Source organism: Alnus glutinosa, chromosome 9 (genome assembly GCF_958979055.1).
Source record: "Alnus glutinosa chromosome 9, dhAlnGlut1.1, whole genome shotgun sequence".
Classification (NCBI taxonomy): Eukaryota; Viridiplantae; Streptophyta; class Magnoliopsida; order Fagales; family Betulaceae; genus Alnus; species Alnus glutinosa.
Window position 1 is genome coordinate 24,770,157 of NC_084894.1, and position 17,792 is coordinate 24,787,948.

General features: G+C 35.8%; 1 pseudogene; it reads right to left on the minus strand.

Moving 5' to 3' along the window:
* Window positions 1–1,337: 1,337 nt before the first annotated feature.
* Window positions 1,338–15,096, minus strand: LOC133876899 (uncharacterized; annotated as a pseudogene).
* Between the last annotated feature and the right edge of the window lie 2,696 nt (window positions 15,097–17,792).

The following is a 17,792-nucleotide window of genomic DNA, read 5'->3' on the forward strand; positions in this document are numbered from 1 at the left end:
CGTTCAACTATGACGTATCAGTATTCAATTGGCATCGAATCAATGCTCGCCTTCGTCAGAAAAACAAGATAAGTCCATACTTTTCTTTTCATTTCGATTTGTTAAATTGTGGAAAGAAATTCATAGTGTGGATGACTATCTGTGCTATTATGAAATCCAATGATAAGAAATTTTGGAGTGTCAGATCTGAAACTCTCTTTAGACAAAGATCAATAATTATTGTGCCCTTGTACGTTTACAAGCGCTTCGTTAAAAAACATGAAGCCTTTCAACTATACTGTGAGTTTTGGTTGGAATGGTGCTTCTCTTCTAATACTTGTTGATTTTTGATATTTTTTATTGGCACTACAAGACCAATAATTGGGTTTATAAAAGAAGAGTGATGGTTTGAAATTGTCAAGCCTTGATTTCACGATAAAATTGTAAAAGTTCTTAGCCCATGCCTTTCCTCTTATTAGAAAGAGATTTTTGAGTCAATAGAAGTATATCTCTAAATCTGGTTTTTTAACGTCAAAATTAATTGCTGACAACAAGGCATGTGCTCGTCTAAATTACCGGCAATGTGTTTGTTAACCTTCTCTGCAGAAATGACAAGAAAGAAAGGGCCATGACGTTGTCAATCACAATCTGATCACACGGTCATGATTTCATCCTCCGGACTTAGGATTTTGACTCCTTAGTGATCAAGGACACGAGCCTATAGAACAGATCATGTTCAATAGACAGATCTTCGAGATTATGGGTGCAATCCGTGTCACGATCTGGGCTTAGAAGAAATCAAGAGTTAGAAGAAATCAGGGGTAATTTCGTCAATAGAAGGAACAACCCAAGTCGCCAAGAATGGTTAAAAACCCTTGCTTGTATTCAGAGGCCCAGAACCTCTAACAGGGTATGATTTCCATGGATCCTCATGTATGACGGGCCGGACTGAACATGGAGCAGGAGCGTGAGAAACCCGGACGGTGGCCAGTAGACTCGGACCTGCACCATCTTCTCACCTAGCTCACGTCCATGGAACCGAGCTCTGGCTGTGACCCGCCGAAGCCTAAACCAGATTTGGAACCGGGCGCCAGGGACAGCATCCAATCCGACCCCTTCGACTTGGTCCTTGACGTTGTTCGCAAGAAGTCCAAGAATTGCGATTGCTTGCAAGCTTGTGTTGTCCAGAGAATCACGAACTGAACAATCCGGAGCCCCTGCTTGCATTCAAAGATCCAGAACCCACCGAGAATCTGTAAACAAGAAAGCAAACCCGAGACTCCGAGACCATCGACCAATGCTGCTACCACCGTACAAGATGGCTCCACCCGAGCAGGTGACATCGAGGATCGCGATCCTTAGGACGTCAGAACGCGAGTCCCCGGTACTTCAGGTTTTGCCCAGTAGGACATTGGAGCCCCGAACATGGAAGCAGTCTTCTTCAACGATTTGGAGATTTTCAAGTAAGATAAATGCTGCTGGCTAGATGACTCAGAAACCGTGAACCTCCGAGACTCGCCCAGAAGGTTCTGGACCTCCGAGGCTGCAGCGACACTCCACCCATAATCCACCGAGTTGCCCAGTGAAACATTGGAGCCCCGAACGGTATTGTTTTCTTCTGGAGATCTTCAGGTGAGGATAACTTTGCTAATCGTGGACGGAAGCCCGACGAAACAGTGACTGCCCGTGATGAGCCCCTGTTCATCGTGGATGATGGATCAGAAGGTACCGAACCTCCAAGATAATGACCAAACCCGAGACTTCAAGCACTAATGGGAGATTCCTGGAGAATCAACTGAACATGAAGATCAGAGAAATTGAAAGAGGCCAGTCCAGTGCCCAAAAAACTCAATTGAAAGGGGTCGAATCAGACCTTGGAATGGAGAGAGAGAGAGAGAGAAAAGAAAAGGGCCTGACCCAGATCAGTGGGGTTCAGTGGGCTATATTAGACCACAGCCTTGGCCTTTCTAGGCTACCGAGCCTCAACATGGTAGGTGATCCTGCCACATTCCTCGGTACCACAGCCACCAGATCCGGGCTTGACATGATGCTCTGCAGACAAGAAGATTCAGTAACTCTGATGTTGGAAATAATTCAGTAGAGGTAGCCTAAGTTGTTTACTCCTTTTACCATGATCCTGATTCCAAAGGTGCCATGTCATTCCTAATTCCTAAGCTTGTGAATTTCGTTGTCAAAGGTCCCCCCATCATGAGATCAATTTTACCGATTAAAAAAGCAGAATGTTTCTACTACCACCGACAAGACTTTGTCAAGGCTTGGTCCCCTGTAGAGAGGGATATTCTAGTGCCACACACATCCAGTAATGAAAGGTAGAGGACTGTATATGCCATGGAGACAGTGAAACAAGATATGAACTCCTACATATGTAGAGAAATGCATGGTACTTTGCTACATCCAAACTTTCCAGAGGAAGACAATGAACTTTCTACTGCTGAAGGGAGTACAGAAAGAAGGCAAGGTGCTGAATTTGTTTTGCTTAGAAAGTACATAGATGCTCTGCCGAGAGAAAAATGAAGTCCAAAGGAAGAAAGGAGACTCTGGCTTTAAGCTTGGGTCTGGGTAGGATTTTTTAAACCTAAGAGGACCTGATCCAGTAAGCCCAAATAGGTTGGAAAAAAAAAAAAAAAAAAAAAAAAAAAAAAGAAAAGAAAAGAAAAGAAAAAATCTTTGAGGAGTGTGAGCAGTTTAGATCCAAGGTGTTTTACCGAGGCGAAAAGTTAGATCTGAGGTGATATACTGAGGGGAAAGTTAGATCCGAGATGATATAACGAGGCGAAAAGTTAGATCCGAGATGTTTTACTGAGGCGGAAAGTTAGTTCCGAGGTGTTTTACCGAGGCGAAAAGTTAGATCCGAGGTGATATACCAAGAAGAAAGTATAATCCGAGAAGTTTGATCTGAGGGTATTCTACCGAGGCAAAAAGTATGTACCGAGATGACACATACCGAGAGTATTATTCCGAGGGTACTATCCCGAGGAGACTATGCCCGAGCTCCTAGTTCCAAATGGCACACTTTGAGGACCCCTCTAGATTTGCCATCCTCCTAAGTGCACAGTCACGTGTCGAGGGACAAATCCGAGCCGAGGGTCCAATTTGAGGAACTCTCCCAAAGAACACCATATCGAGTGGCGTGCAGGATAAGGAGCTCCAAGTAAGACGGTTCATGTTCATCAAATTCACCAGATAAGTTCATACTCTTCTTTTACAAACATGATTTATGTTAAAGTAAGGATAAATGTTGATTCTTGTTTTATCAACCAGAAAATATATATATATATTTTGATAAAATAGACTCATGTGTTGAGGCTTCACTCCTGTCGTGAGTGAAAGGATCACAAAATCATCCCGACGGATGAAAATGATATATAGTGCTACTGTGCATTCTGCTATTTTGTTTTAGTATATGCAGTGCTTTGTTAACCCTACAGAGAAAACAAGAAAAAGTCTCTCGGTCTATCCAACACCGAGAGCAGGAAAAGCCTCTCGGTTAGTCCAACACCGAGAGCAGAAAAAGAAAAAGTCTCTCGGTCTAACCAACACCGAGAGCAGGAAAGCCTCTCGGTTAGTCCAACATCGAGAGCAGGAAAAGCCTCTCGGTTAGTCCAACACCGAGAGCAGAAAAAGAAAAAGTCTCTCGGTCTATCCAACACCGAGAGTAGGAAAAGCCTCTCGGTTAGTCCAACACCGAGAGCAGAAAAAGGAAAAGCCTCTCGGTTAGTCCAACACCGAGAGCAGGAAAACCTCCCGGTTAGTCCAACACCGAGAGCAGGAAAAGCCTCTCGGTTAGTCCAACACCGAGAGCAGGAAAAGCCTCTCTGTTAGTCCAACACCGAGAGCAGAAAAAGAAAAAGTCTTTCGGTCTATCCAACACCGAGAGCAAGGACGAACAGACAGTCCCCAGGTATCGATTGATCTCTGCTAAGAATAAAGCAGCAGTCCGAGACAGAATGGAAGCACTTCTTCATCAAACTTCTCCAAAGATGATCAAGCTACATCAGCGTCCATCTGACTCCCCACCTCGAACGACTCGAAAGAGTTATGGTGGGGATGTTCGGGAAAGAAATCCGCTCGAATCCTTTTCTCGAACAACCCGAAAGGGTCATGGAAAGGATACAAAGGGTTGAAACCTCCCGGTTGGAGGTTTCCGAAGGATAAGGTTAAAGATATCCCGAATCCTTTCCTCGAATGACCTAAAAGGGTTATGGAAAGGATACGACGGCAGGATTGCAGGTTTTCGGAAGGACAAGAACATTCAAGATAGAATCGGCCTGAGTCCTTTCCTCGAACGACCCGAAATGGTTATGGAAAGGACACCAAGACAAGAAAACCTCTCGGTTGGAGGTCTCCAGACGTTAAAAGATTGGAGCATTTAGAGATAAAGAAATTAAAAGGTAAAGATTTCAAGTTATGATTTCATTTCAGTAATATATAAAGTCTTTTACAGGTTACAAAGATTTCAGAAAGGAAGGTAAAGCTCAGCGACCTGACTACCCACCTCGAACGACTTAACCTGCGGTCGCAGGTAAAGTTATGGGGGGTAGCTCAGAAAGGTAAACAGGATGAAAAAGCTTCAGGAAAACAAACAGGAAGGTAAAGGTTTAGAAAGACAGATCTTCAAGAAGGAAAAAGTTCAGGGAGATAAAGTTTTAGGACGACAAAGCTTTAGGATGACAAAGCTGCAGAATGATAAAGTTTCAGGAAGGAAAAGCTTCAGGAAGGTATGAGGATAAAACCTCTCTACGGCTAATAAGATAAGGAAAGTGAAAGTCAAAAAGTTCAAGACTTCCATTCATTAACATTGAAATTTTGTTCATTACAAAAAAATTTTTACATGAAAAAGAAAAGATACATTTGAAAAGGAAAGTTCAAGTATTTACAGGTTGAAGCCCTGAGACTCACTCCGAACTCCGAGATCTCTTTTACACCGTCGTTCAGGATACCAAGAGGACTTGACTATCTGCCTCGAACGACTTAGCCCGCGGTCGCGGACTAAAGCTATGGGGGGTAGTTCAACAAAGTTAAAGCTTCTACAAAGGAAAAATCACCGAAGCTACACCAAACTCTCAAATTAAGATCTCTCAGGAGCAACTCGAACAAAGATACGGGGAGACAACCCCTATAACAAACCATACGGGGATATCACCTCTACAAAAAATAACCAGGTAAGTTCATCGCTTCTAAAAGATTTTTCTTACCCTCCTCGGAGTTGACTTACGCAAACTGATTGTTTGTTCAAGTTATTAGAGGATAAGTGAGAATTGATTTGTCATGGAAAGTTTTTCCATAACAAAGAATTCAAACATTACAAAGTTCGAAAATAAAGATATTCACAGGTGAGACCAAGCTAGATGGTATTCAGATTAGAAGATTCAGTACGCCAAGCACAAAACCTCGGGCCACCAGAAGCCCCTAGTCGTTATAAGTCTCGAACAACCAAAGCCTCAGCGCTAGTCTGGGCCTCCGAAGCCCCCAAGAGAGATTTTTGTGGAATCGGTCTACGAAGCGCTACCGATGAAGAAGCTTCGGGTATGTTAAGCCTTTTCTTCAACAGTTTACCATTTTTTGTCAGACAGAACCTTGATCTCAGGAAAGTTGTACGCAAAGTGTTCTCTCAGAGTGGCATTTCACCACAATCTTGGTGAATTCAACTACATCAGTCCGATCCATCTCCTACCGAGAGTAGGAGATCATTTTTACAACTTTGGCCCGACCGACAATATTATGTAGAGGCATTAATGAAGAAGATATCTATGAGAAGTTGGTATTAGTACTATGACAGATCACAAGTTGGATCCTCTCAACCCGATCCAAGGATGAGATAAACATTTAGCAACTACAACAGAGAAATCAGGTATCAGTTATCCCTGGTAGAATTGGGATAGGACTTATGGTCCAATCAGATAAAAAGAATGATCAGATCAGAAGTCTAAGAAGATATCAGATTAGAAGTTTAATAAAGGATCAGAGTCCAATTAGAACTCTGACAGCAGTTCTAGATCAACAAGGAGCAGGAATTCCAATACTTCCGGAGATTCGAGGCATTATTCGTCATAATTACTTTGAAAGAGGCGGCAATTGTCAGATACAGATTATGGAAGATCCAGATTCAGAAATTGAGGTATTTAATTCTCTTATATTCTAAATTCAAATAAGAGAATTAGGGGGTAACTGTTGGAGAAATAATTAGCTCCAAAGACATGTGGGCCGAGCCCATCGGGTCGGCCCAGCAAGATTAGACCCAATTTATAAGACCATTCGTTATCTCCAAAAACACGTATATCCCGAGTATATCAAGATAGACTTCTATCCCATCAAATATGAGATAAGGTACCTAATAGAATGACATTAGCTAAAGGGAGTGTCATATCCAGTTTGGAATCTACTACCCAATTTGAATTCTATGTGATCTAGGACTCAGACTCCTAATTAGAAAGATAAGATTCAAGACTATGTGATTTAGGACTCAGACTCCTAATTAGATTATGCTCCAAGCACTCTAGCGGTTTTATAACTGTGAACTGTGAGTCTATAAATAAGACTACGGCGTCAGGTATTTAAAAAACAGGCACATTCTCTGAGCTTTTGAGATTACAGATATTTTCCAGAAAATTAGTTTGTACTGACTTAAGTATCGGAGTGGGGGTCCGGTCGGCACCCCCATAGTCCGACGAGCCGTTTATTATTTTGCAGATTACGAGGAGAGCGAAGATTAAGGAAGGCAACGAATCACAAGGCGACACGTCACCCTATCGGAAACTGTACCAACAATTTATATATTATAGGTTTTGGTTTAAGGTTGGGTCAGTGTAAAATGCGGTTCACAAGAATGTTGGAATTTAAGATTTAAAGACTTCGATCGTAGTTGGATCAATCGAAGTGGTGCAAAAGTGTTTTATACAAATTCTAGAGAATTTCGATCGCATACAGTTGGATCGATCGAAATGTGCATTAATTAATTCCCATATTTAAACCCGAGAGCTTTGATCGTAGTTCAATCGATCAAATCAATGCAATCTTTGAAACCCTAAAGTTTGATCAATCGAACTTAATTCTCGATCACTTGTGCCTGGTTGCAGACACATTTAGTTTTTAGCAGACTTACATTTAATTTTTAGCAAATAAATTTAATTTTTAGCGGACAAATTTAATTTTTCACCTTACCTATATAAGTCTAACGACCACAACTTTCAGAAGGGGAGAGAGAATGTTGTTCATTATTCTTAGAGAGAATTCTAATTTGAGCCTAAACAGATACAAACCTCTCATTAATTTGTTTGTTCACAAATAAATCATAGAAAAAACTTCAACCACTAGAGTTTTAGTGGCAGGGGACGAGTTTGTTGTTAAAGATCATGTAGAAGAATGCCAGACATTCTAGAGCCATTGCGGTAGGAGGAAAACATGTTATTTGATAGGATTGCAAACTGAGTTTAGAATTATAAAGGGTTTATAAGTATAGAATGGTTATAATATAAGTCTTCTATAGTGGATTATTTTGGGTTAGCTGGCCCTCAGAATAACTTTTATTTTGAAAAGTTATTCAAAAGTTTTCAAAGACTAATATGTGCGTTGCAATTTTCTTACAAAAATAGTAAATTCTAAAACAAATTACAAGTCTAAAAAATTTGTTTTAGAATAGTAATAGGAAAAGGACTGCTATTACAACCAAATAGTTAATCAAAAATATATCATTATGGGCACACAACTGTGAGACAATGTACCTCTTCTTAAATTAAATTCTCATCAAAACAGATATTTTAAATTTAATTCTCATTAAAAAAAAAAAAGAAATAAAGAAGAAGAAGAAAAGTATCGGATAGCATTTACTAATCAAATTGATTCGGATCACAAGAAATCAGGAAAAACAATTATCATTTTTGAAAATAAGAAGTCTAAAAACGTAATTCAAGCATATTTATTTGATATCATATATTCTATACTTATAGTATAGAATGATATCAAATAATATATACAATTGACCTTTTTATAAACTACTCACTTTATGTGAGCTATTCATCTCTTCACAATATGAGACCGAAATGTTACACAAGAGAATAGGATTGTTATTGGCTTTTTTCCCATATTAAGAAATATGGATTTGGCTAAAGTGCAGTAAACAAACTTATTGGAGATCTCTTATTATTTTTTAATGGTTCAGATTTAATTTTATTCTCTCTCTTTCTCACGAAAAACTTTGCATTTCACACAAGATTTGGTGGTTTAATAGGTCTTGAATCTCAATCTCATATGAGTTGATAGCACAGGTTTTCTTTCAAATTGGTTCGTGAAAATTCTCCAACTTAGTTTATTAAAAGAGTAATACTATAAATTATATTTTTATCCCACAATTATATAACAATGCTGATGTGGCAGTCCGAACCAACTCTTAAATTAGTCATTGTTTTTAGAAGAAAATAAAAATTCAAGAGTTGGTTGAGCCTACTACATCAGCATTTGTGAGATAATTATGGGACAAAAATTTGGTATATAGCATTTCTCCTATTAAAAAATGTGTGTAAATCGCATACTTTAAATACATTTGATTTTAATAGACGAGTTAATGTTTAATAAATTCCTGAGTCAACGCACGATTTAATGTTCTGAAACACTCTTTAGAAAGCTTTTCACTTCTTCTTATATGAATATTTTGAGAAGCACATGCGAAATTTTAGATTTAGGGGCTGACTTATTATTAATTTATATATATAAAAACAAATAAAAATAGAGATCTATGGTCACATGACCACTCCCAACAGAGGATAAGGGTGTCATTTCTTCTCTGTTAAGGGTGGCCGCACGATCGCTCTTTCTTTTAAGTAAGAATTTTATGAGCTCCACACATATATGTTTGTGTTTTCTTAAAATAAACGTGTTTATTATTATTTTTTGAAAACACAAAATAATTTCCAGAAAATTTTACCAAACAATTTTCATCTTTTCTACTTTCCCAAGCTAGAAAGAAAAAGAAAACAAAAATACATTGATAATTATGAATCAAATGTAATGTTTTGCGTACATTAACCTTAAACTCGATGGTGATCGATCATTGAGAAGCATATTTACCCTTCTCCAAACTCCAGACTGCAATTCATTGTCAATGACAGCTAGCTTTAATTTGTATCATCCTCCTCCTCCTTGTCTTCCTTTCCTTTTTTTTTAAAAAAAAAAATTCCTGGCTTTTAAGCCAAAGCAAAATTTAAGCTAATAATTAAAAAGAGATAAATTTAATCATTTAATTATATTTTTTAACACTTTCCCTCACATGTGTGATTCAAACTCAATTTTAATATGTGAGGTCAAACATGTAGAATATTTAATTAAAAAGAGAGGTAAAGGTTTAAACTTAAGATATTTGTTCTGATATCATGTTAAATCACCACTACTTTTTAAAACTTAATTTAATAAAAAAAAAAATTTAATCATTCAATTATCCTTCGACCAAACTTGGAATCGGTGAAAAGTTGCTCATAAATTAATGTCATGAACCCCATAAGTTTGACTTGTTGTTGACTCGTGCCTCCTACCGTCATTGGGAGCCACTGTATGCAGTGGCGGAGCCAGGATTTTGGTTCGGGGGGGCAAGATTTTTTTTTTTTTTTATAAATGAAAAAAAAAAAACTATAATGAATAAAAATTTAAATAAAATTATTAAAAAATATAGCTAACGCAATATTGTGAACCCCCACATGGTTCTGTAACTTCTCTTTCTTTTTTCAATTTTTAAACCTTTCAGTAACAAACGAGTCTCCTCCTACTTGATGTTTAGTATCTTGTCTGAAAATATAACAATATAGGCAATACATATCGTCTTCTAAAATGTTGTATTCCAATCAATTAACATATTCTTCGAACCATGCTGGACTAAAATGACAGCATATTTTTCTATATTGTGTTTTTGAAAAATCATGATCTATTGGTTGGCAATGTCTTTTTTGTAGATATATTCTTCAGATTTGATCTTTATCATTAGGATGGTAATCAATTTTTTTTTTTCTTAAGCAAGAATTTGCTGGCAAATTTGCTAGATCTACCTCAACATGAGTTCGTTTAGAATTTGATTAGAGTTCAATGAAATTATTGTTGTTCTCTATAATCACATGCAACTACAATTATATATTTCTTTAAATCAAAATATATAACAAAATTATATATATATATATATATATATATAATTAATTAATTTTTAAAAAATAGGTGCACTGCCGTGGACTAAGCCTTGATAAGTTGATGTTCAGACTTAAAAAAAAAAAAAAAAAATACTTGATGTTTAGATTTTTTTGTTGTTTAAAAAGAAAAAATTGGCCTCTCAATAACAATTAACAAAGAGACTCACAGTTTAATAATCAATTTAGTTTTTTACTCTGACTATTCACTCTCTCACCGTAGAAGTCATGATAGACTCAAGTCACTCAAATTAGTTTAATAATAATAAAAACAAAAAAACAAAAGTTCACCGTTTGACGAAGCCTCCAGCAAATAAATGAAACGTTGCGTTTTGAGAAAACTTTTGTTTTGCAAACTCTTCCACACGCAACACTGCGTTTTACAATTAAATCTACTGTTCATCTTCTTCAACCTTGGTTCTTTCTTCTGAACATTCATACTTGAGTGACCTAATTTAATAAAACACAATAAATCGTTTCTTAAATGGCTGGAGTCATAAATCTCAGTATTTCTGAAAATAATTTGCCCCTTAATGAGTGATTGAGGGTGGGCAACAAGGATATTAAAAAAAAAAATCACAAGGAGTAAAAAAAAATTTTGGGAGGCGAGGGGGGGCACTTGCCCCCTCTCGACCCCCTGGCTCCGCCCCTGACTGTACGTACTTCCCTTATCCTTATTATTTCAAAAAGAAAAACTCTCTCTCTCTATCTGTGTGTGTGCTGACACATGCATGGTCCATGGATTCGATCATTCGCAAACAAAACACTCCTTGCCACAAAACCCATTCAGAAAACACTTGCATGAAAGACAAAAAGTTCTTCTCCACCACACATATCTTCAGATGATTTCGACCTTGTTCTTATAAGTTTGACTTGTAGTTGACTCGTGCCTCCTACCGGATTGGGAGCCACTGTACGTACTTCCCTTATCCTTACTATTTCAAGAAAAACTCTCTCTCTCTCTCTCTCATGCAAGTGTTCAGAAAACACTTGCATGAAAGACAAAAAGTTCTTCTCCACCACACATATCTTCAGATGATTTCGACCTTGTTCTTAAGATATCATATATTTCGTGTTACAGACAAAACCCCGCCTTCTATTATTTAGTCCTCCACGTCGGAGTTTCAACTTCATCCAACAGCTAAAATCTACTCATCATTGCACCATGGAACTTAATATTAATTTCCCAATAATATTAAAATGAATAAAATATTCATTTTATAAAGCAGATTATGGTTAATAAATTCGATTTTTGATTAACTATTTTGAGTAATAAATGATCTTTTTCTCAAAATCGGATGAGACATAAGTGGATGATTACAAGCATAACGGAAGAAAATATTTGTAGATGATTACAAGTCCAAATAAAATAAAAGAATCACAATATAACCAAATTGCCAAATAGACCGGCCCGGCCCTAAGTGCATCCACCTCCGAACCAAATTAGCTCAAGTGATAAAAATTTTAGTGGAGGGGACACTTTGCATGAATTTGAAGTTTACATGATAACGATGAATACACGAAGTGGCCTACTTTAGATTAGCTCTTCGTCACTATTAAAAAAAAAGAGAAAGTAAAAACTTGGAATTCTCAAACCGTATTCATAAAGACACGACTAGAGAGGTTTGGTTTGAACACACACAAAGCAAACTGCCACAAGAGGAAAACACAACGGGAAAGGTTTGCCCTTTTCTAGGACAACATAATACTGAAAAGACGCACATATATACAATCCACCCTTTGGCCTTTTCACTACACAATTCCTAATATACATTCATAAACACATGCACACGAAGCTCAAATTCACAACTTTCATCTTCTCTGTCCCCCCATTTTCCTCTATTTTCTCTGCAACCAAACACACATAAACAACCAAGAAAAAAAAAAACACGAGCACATAATCCACAAATAAACACATTTTCATAAACAAATATCAAGAGAGAGGACCGGCTCATTTTTGGCCCATTTCTTATTATTTTGTTGTATTTTCTGCATTGTATTTTGATTTGGGTTTGTTTTTGGGAGTCCATCCATTTTTCAATTTTTTGAGTCTCTGTAACCCTGATCCATTTACTTAGGGAAAAAAAAAAAAAAAAAAAAAAAAAACAAGAAAGAGAAAGAGACTCACTTGTGCATGTACCTAAATTTTTATACTACCTAGTGTATTTTAGAATAAAATATTCTAAAATAGTTAAATAGTAAATTGGTTCTATTTTTTAGAATAAATACACTCAGTGGCAGACCCAAGTAATTGACATTGCAGGGGCCGATAAATATAATTTAAAATAGAAATTGAATAATTTGTCACACAATGTGTATCACAAAAGTACATTATAAAAATTCATTATAAATATGTGTCAAAATTAATATATTAACAACAAAAACATGTTGGTACTAGTACAAAAAGACATAAATATAAAGTGTTTAAAAACCTAGTTTACATCTTTTTAGAGAAACAAAATCATCAAGTATCGAATGTAAATTGAAGCTCTCAGCAATTTCCCTTTCAATATACACAACTAAACTATTTGCAAGAAATTCATCTTCCATTTTATTGCGAAGTCTTGTTTTAACAATTTTCATAGCTGAGAAGGCTCGTTCGGTAGTCGCTATAGACACTGGAAGAGTCAAAACAAGACGAATCAATCTATCAATAAGATAGTATGTCTTTAATTTTCCTGTCTCTACCAATCCTTGACATAATTCTGCAACGGAAGACAAATTTTGCAACTTCAAATCATTATGCACATCAAGTTCAAAATACTTCAAATGGAATCCCAAATTAATTTTCTCCTACTCAGAAAAATCAAGAAGATAATACACCTCTGCAAGACTACATATATCATCAATTTTAAATGATTTATAACCATCCTTTGGATCCAAAGCAGAGCTAAGTGTCAAAAGTTTGACTGCCCTTTCACCAAACCTACAATTAAGCTCTTGTAGTTGAAAGTCTATAGCAGCATTGAATATGTCAAAATAATAATGATGCTCCACTGTAATGTGATTCCGTTGATTACGACATCGACCTTCAATATAATGAGCACTCAAGTCTGGGATGTCAATTTCAAATTTCTTGGAGAAAGAGACAACACTCTCAAACAATTTCTCCCAATCATCATCTCTCAGCTTTTAGATAAGTTTTTTTTTTTTTGCAGTAGAAACTGAATTAATAACATTCAAAATGTCTTGAGATTTTTGCTGCAAAGCTTGACAAAGAACATCAATGATACTCATGATTTCCTTCATCAAATGTAAAATAAAAATGAATTCGAAGGATGAAACCATTTTATAAGCAACATTAGCATCTCTCCGTTGAGAGTAATTAGCTCATTCTCTTCTAATTATTTCAAGTACTGAACAAGTAGCATCAAACATACTTATTAGGCTGCAAATAGAATTATAATGAGAACCCCAACGAGTATCACCAGCTCGTTTCAAAGTGCCAATTTGGTTAGCTCCTTTTCCAGTTTCAAGATCACCTATAGCTCGCATATGTGCAATTTTTTCTGCTTAAGCAGCTTGTAGTTAATCGTGAAGTTTACATGAAGCACCAACCATATTGATAATGAAATTCAAATTTGTGAAGAACTCATGAATATAAACCACTTCTCTAGATGCAGCAACTAATGCTAATTACAATCGGTGAGCAAAACAATGAACATAGTATGCATAAGGACAATCATTAAGAAATAATGCCTGCAATTCTTTCCATTCACCACGCATATTGCTAGCACCATCATATCCTTGTCCACGAATATTTTGAATGTCAAGTCCATAATGAGAAAGAACATCAGATATTTTATTCTTGAGAGTCAATGCCGATGTATCTTTAACATAAACAAGATCAAAGAAGCGTTCTTGTATAAAACCATATTTGTCAACAAATCTCAAAATAATAGCCATTTGTTCTCTTTTAAACTCATCTCGTGCTTCATCAACAATAATACAAAATTTAGAGTCTCCAATATCGTCACGAATTTTAACTCGCACTTTACTTGCCATAACTTGCAAAATCTCCTTTTGAATTCTATGTGAAGTATACTTTGCAGATTTGGGAGCATTTTCCAAAACAATTGTTGCAACTTTTTCATTATATGATGCCAAAATTTTAATCATCTCAAGAAAATTATCTTGATTTTTTGAATCAGGAGTCTTATCATGACATCTAAAAGCACATCCTTGAAATGCAAGCCACCGAACAATATCAATAGAAGTTTTTACACGTAGTCGATTATTTTGAATTTGTTCAGTACTTTGTGCATTCAATAATTTATCGATATGCTGTGATTGTTGTTTTAAATCCTCGCAGGATTTCACAACATTATTATGGGGTGAACAAGGATCCTCTCCAATATGAGTCAAAAAGTCACATTTCTTTTCCATCGTGAACTTTTTTCCAATTTCTAAATCCCTTGGTGATAAATACATCTCATCCATGACGTCCAACTGGTTTCATTGTAAAAAGATAACATGGTAGACAATATGCGGCATCCGTAGTAGGAGAATACTCAAGCCAAGATGAAAATTGTGTGAACCATGAAGCTTGAAAACGACGGGAATGATTTTTTGGTCCAGAAAATAGATAGTTTTGACGTAAAATTTGATATGGACGTGCTTTCAAATAAACCATTCTTATTTCATCACGTCGATTGACTGGATAGTCCCACATCGGAGGACGTTTTCCTGGATACCGTTCTATAGAAAAACCATCAACTTCGTTAACATTAAGCGTGGAGGATTTAAAAGGAATCTCTTGAGCTTTTACAATTAGAGATTCATAAGGATGTTCTTCAACTTCAATCCTTTGAGATTTAAGAGGACGTTCTTTGAGATTTGAAGTTTTAGCATTAAAATTCAATGGTGGATTACTTTCTGGAACATCAACTTCTTTTCTTTTGAAGAATGACTCGATAGTTTTAAACTTTGACATACTTGATGAACCTAAATTTTCCAAATTAAATTACAACCCCATAAGATACAATCAAACTATCAAAAAAAAAAAATTATCAGAGTCTAACAAGTAACAATCATACAATCTAAAAAAAAAAACAAAAAAAAAAAAACAAGAGTTTATATAACACTAAACTAAAAAAAAATAATCTGAAAACTAAAAACTTCAAAACTAACATCATTCATAATTTCATATATAACCCAAAACCAAAAAATATTCTAAAAATTTGAATAGAGAAATTACCTTGTAGACAAGAGTCACAAGATCAGCACAAGTATAGTAGAGAAGCAATGCCCAAAAATAATGAAAAACCTCTTGTCCTCTTCCTTCTTCTGCTCTTCAGGACTTTAACACCTACAAACCAGCCAAACCTCAAAACTAACCTTTTTTTTTTTAAAACAAAAAAAGAGAAAAGTTTTTCATACTCATTGAACACTCAAAAAAAATACCTAAAAAAAATGCCAACTTCTACACTTCACAATTTCTGAGTTTCACACTTTCACTTCAGCTTGTTTTTCCACCACAGCCACAAACACCACTAACGGTACTCACCAGTCGACAGTCACCAGCAGTGGCGTAGTGCAGGCTTTTTTTTCGTTCTTTTTTTTTTGTTTTTTGTTCGTTCTTAAGTTCTTTGTCTAAGAGCTTTTATTGGTTTTTTTCCTCTTTTTTTTACTTCTATCATTTCATTTCTTGAGCCGTGCGTGCTTGAGGTGCTGCAGGGCAGTAGGTGAGATGGATTGAATTGACTGATGGAGTGTCTTGGACTCCTAATAGACTACTAATAGAGGGCTAGAGTAGAGGCAGAGGCTAAATGGCTAATGAATAATAATGGACGGAAGAAGCAATGAACTGATTCAACTGAAAAAACCATGTTGTGGGCCCCTAAAAAAAAAACAAAAAAAAAATGCTATTGGATAGTAATGGTGGGGCCAACTTGGGAATTCCAAGTTTGAATAAACAGTAGACCGTAGTATAGTAAATTTTATTTTATTTTATTTTATTTTTTTTTTTTTTTTTTTTTTTCAGGAGCCAGCAGGGGCCATGGCCCCTGATGGCCCTGACGCTAGTCCGCCACTGAATACACTAATAGATCCCCTCCATCATTCTATTAATTTGTGCATTGTATTTTGATTTGAGTTTGTTTTTGGGAGCCCATCCATTTTTTAGTTTTTTGAGTCTCTGTAACCCTGATCCATTTACCTAGGGAAAAAAAAAAAAAAAACAAGAAAGAGAAAGAGACTCACTTGTGCATGGACTCATTTGTGCATGGACCTGTTTTATTATAATGGTTTTGTTCAGAGATGTCTCAAGGTTTTTACTTCAATTAGTTCAAGTGATTTTCCACTTAAATCTTGATTTGTTTTTGTACATGATTGATTTACTTTGTGATTGGATATGAAAATTCTAAGTTAACCCCAATCTTTAACAATTCAATGAAAATCTCAATCTTATCCGAATTCAGATTATCAATTAGATCAATGATTAAGCCAAACACCACAATTAAGCTATCAAAATCAACACAAGCAGAAATAAATTAACACGAGATTTTGGTTATGAAGTGAAAACTTTTGAATAACTTTTCAAAATAAAAGTTATTCTGAGGGCCAGTTAATCCAAAATAATTCACTATAGAAGACTTATATTACAACCATTCAGTACTTATAAAACCTTTGTAACTCTAAACTCAGTTTGCAATCCTATCAAATAACATGTTTGCCTCCTACCGCAATGGCTCTAGAATAACTGACATTTTTCTACATGATCTTTAACAACAAACTCGTCCCTTGCCACTCAATGAATATTTAAAAAAAAAAATCAAATTTATTAACCATAATAGTAACTTGTAATAGGAAATTTCAAAATAGTTTAATAGTTTTTAAAAATATTCATTCGATCTTTTTTTAAAAAAATAGTAAATTTTAAAACAAATTAGTAGACTATGGTTAATAAATTTAATTCATTTAATTAAATTAAATGCATCGGATTAATATTAATGTATATAGCCGCATTATTCTTAAGCAATCATGAATTGAGACCTAATTTAATAATCTTCTAAAAAGGACTAGATCTTTTTTGGTTAAAAAAGATATAAGACTGGACAACTTTATCCCTTATCAACTAGTAGCTTGTACCTTAAGCCACACGTTTATGGACCTCTGGAAGCCAGTACAAAAAATTATTGTGTCGAATGAACGTGCCTTTGCCGTCCTCGAAAAGTATGTCCTTCCCACTCACGCTTGCTATTTCTGCCGGTGACACCTGCGTTTACATCATACGTCCCGGCCCAGTCAACCAGTCAACAATCATTCCATAGTCAAAGCAAATAAGAGCTATATATATATATATATTAAATCAAATGCATTTGCCTCATTTGCGTGGGTTTAGCATCTCCGGCAGCCATGGTTGAATGATTCTAGAAGTTTATCGTGTATTACTTTTGTGTCCCTTAAGTAACTTTTATTAAAAACAAAATAAGGGTCAATTCATTCGTTTTGATGAACTATAAAGGTCAAAGGTGTTAAACCACTTCTATATTTTGTTGGATGAGTATTGAAATTTCCTGTTATTTGTCCTGAGTAGCCTACAATGCGAAATTCACCTATTATAAAATTTAGACAGTCTAATAACAAAGAATCATGACTGTCCGTTTTCCTTTTGGACAAGAAACTAAT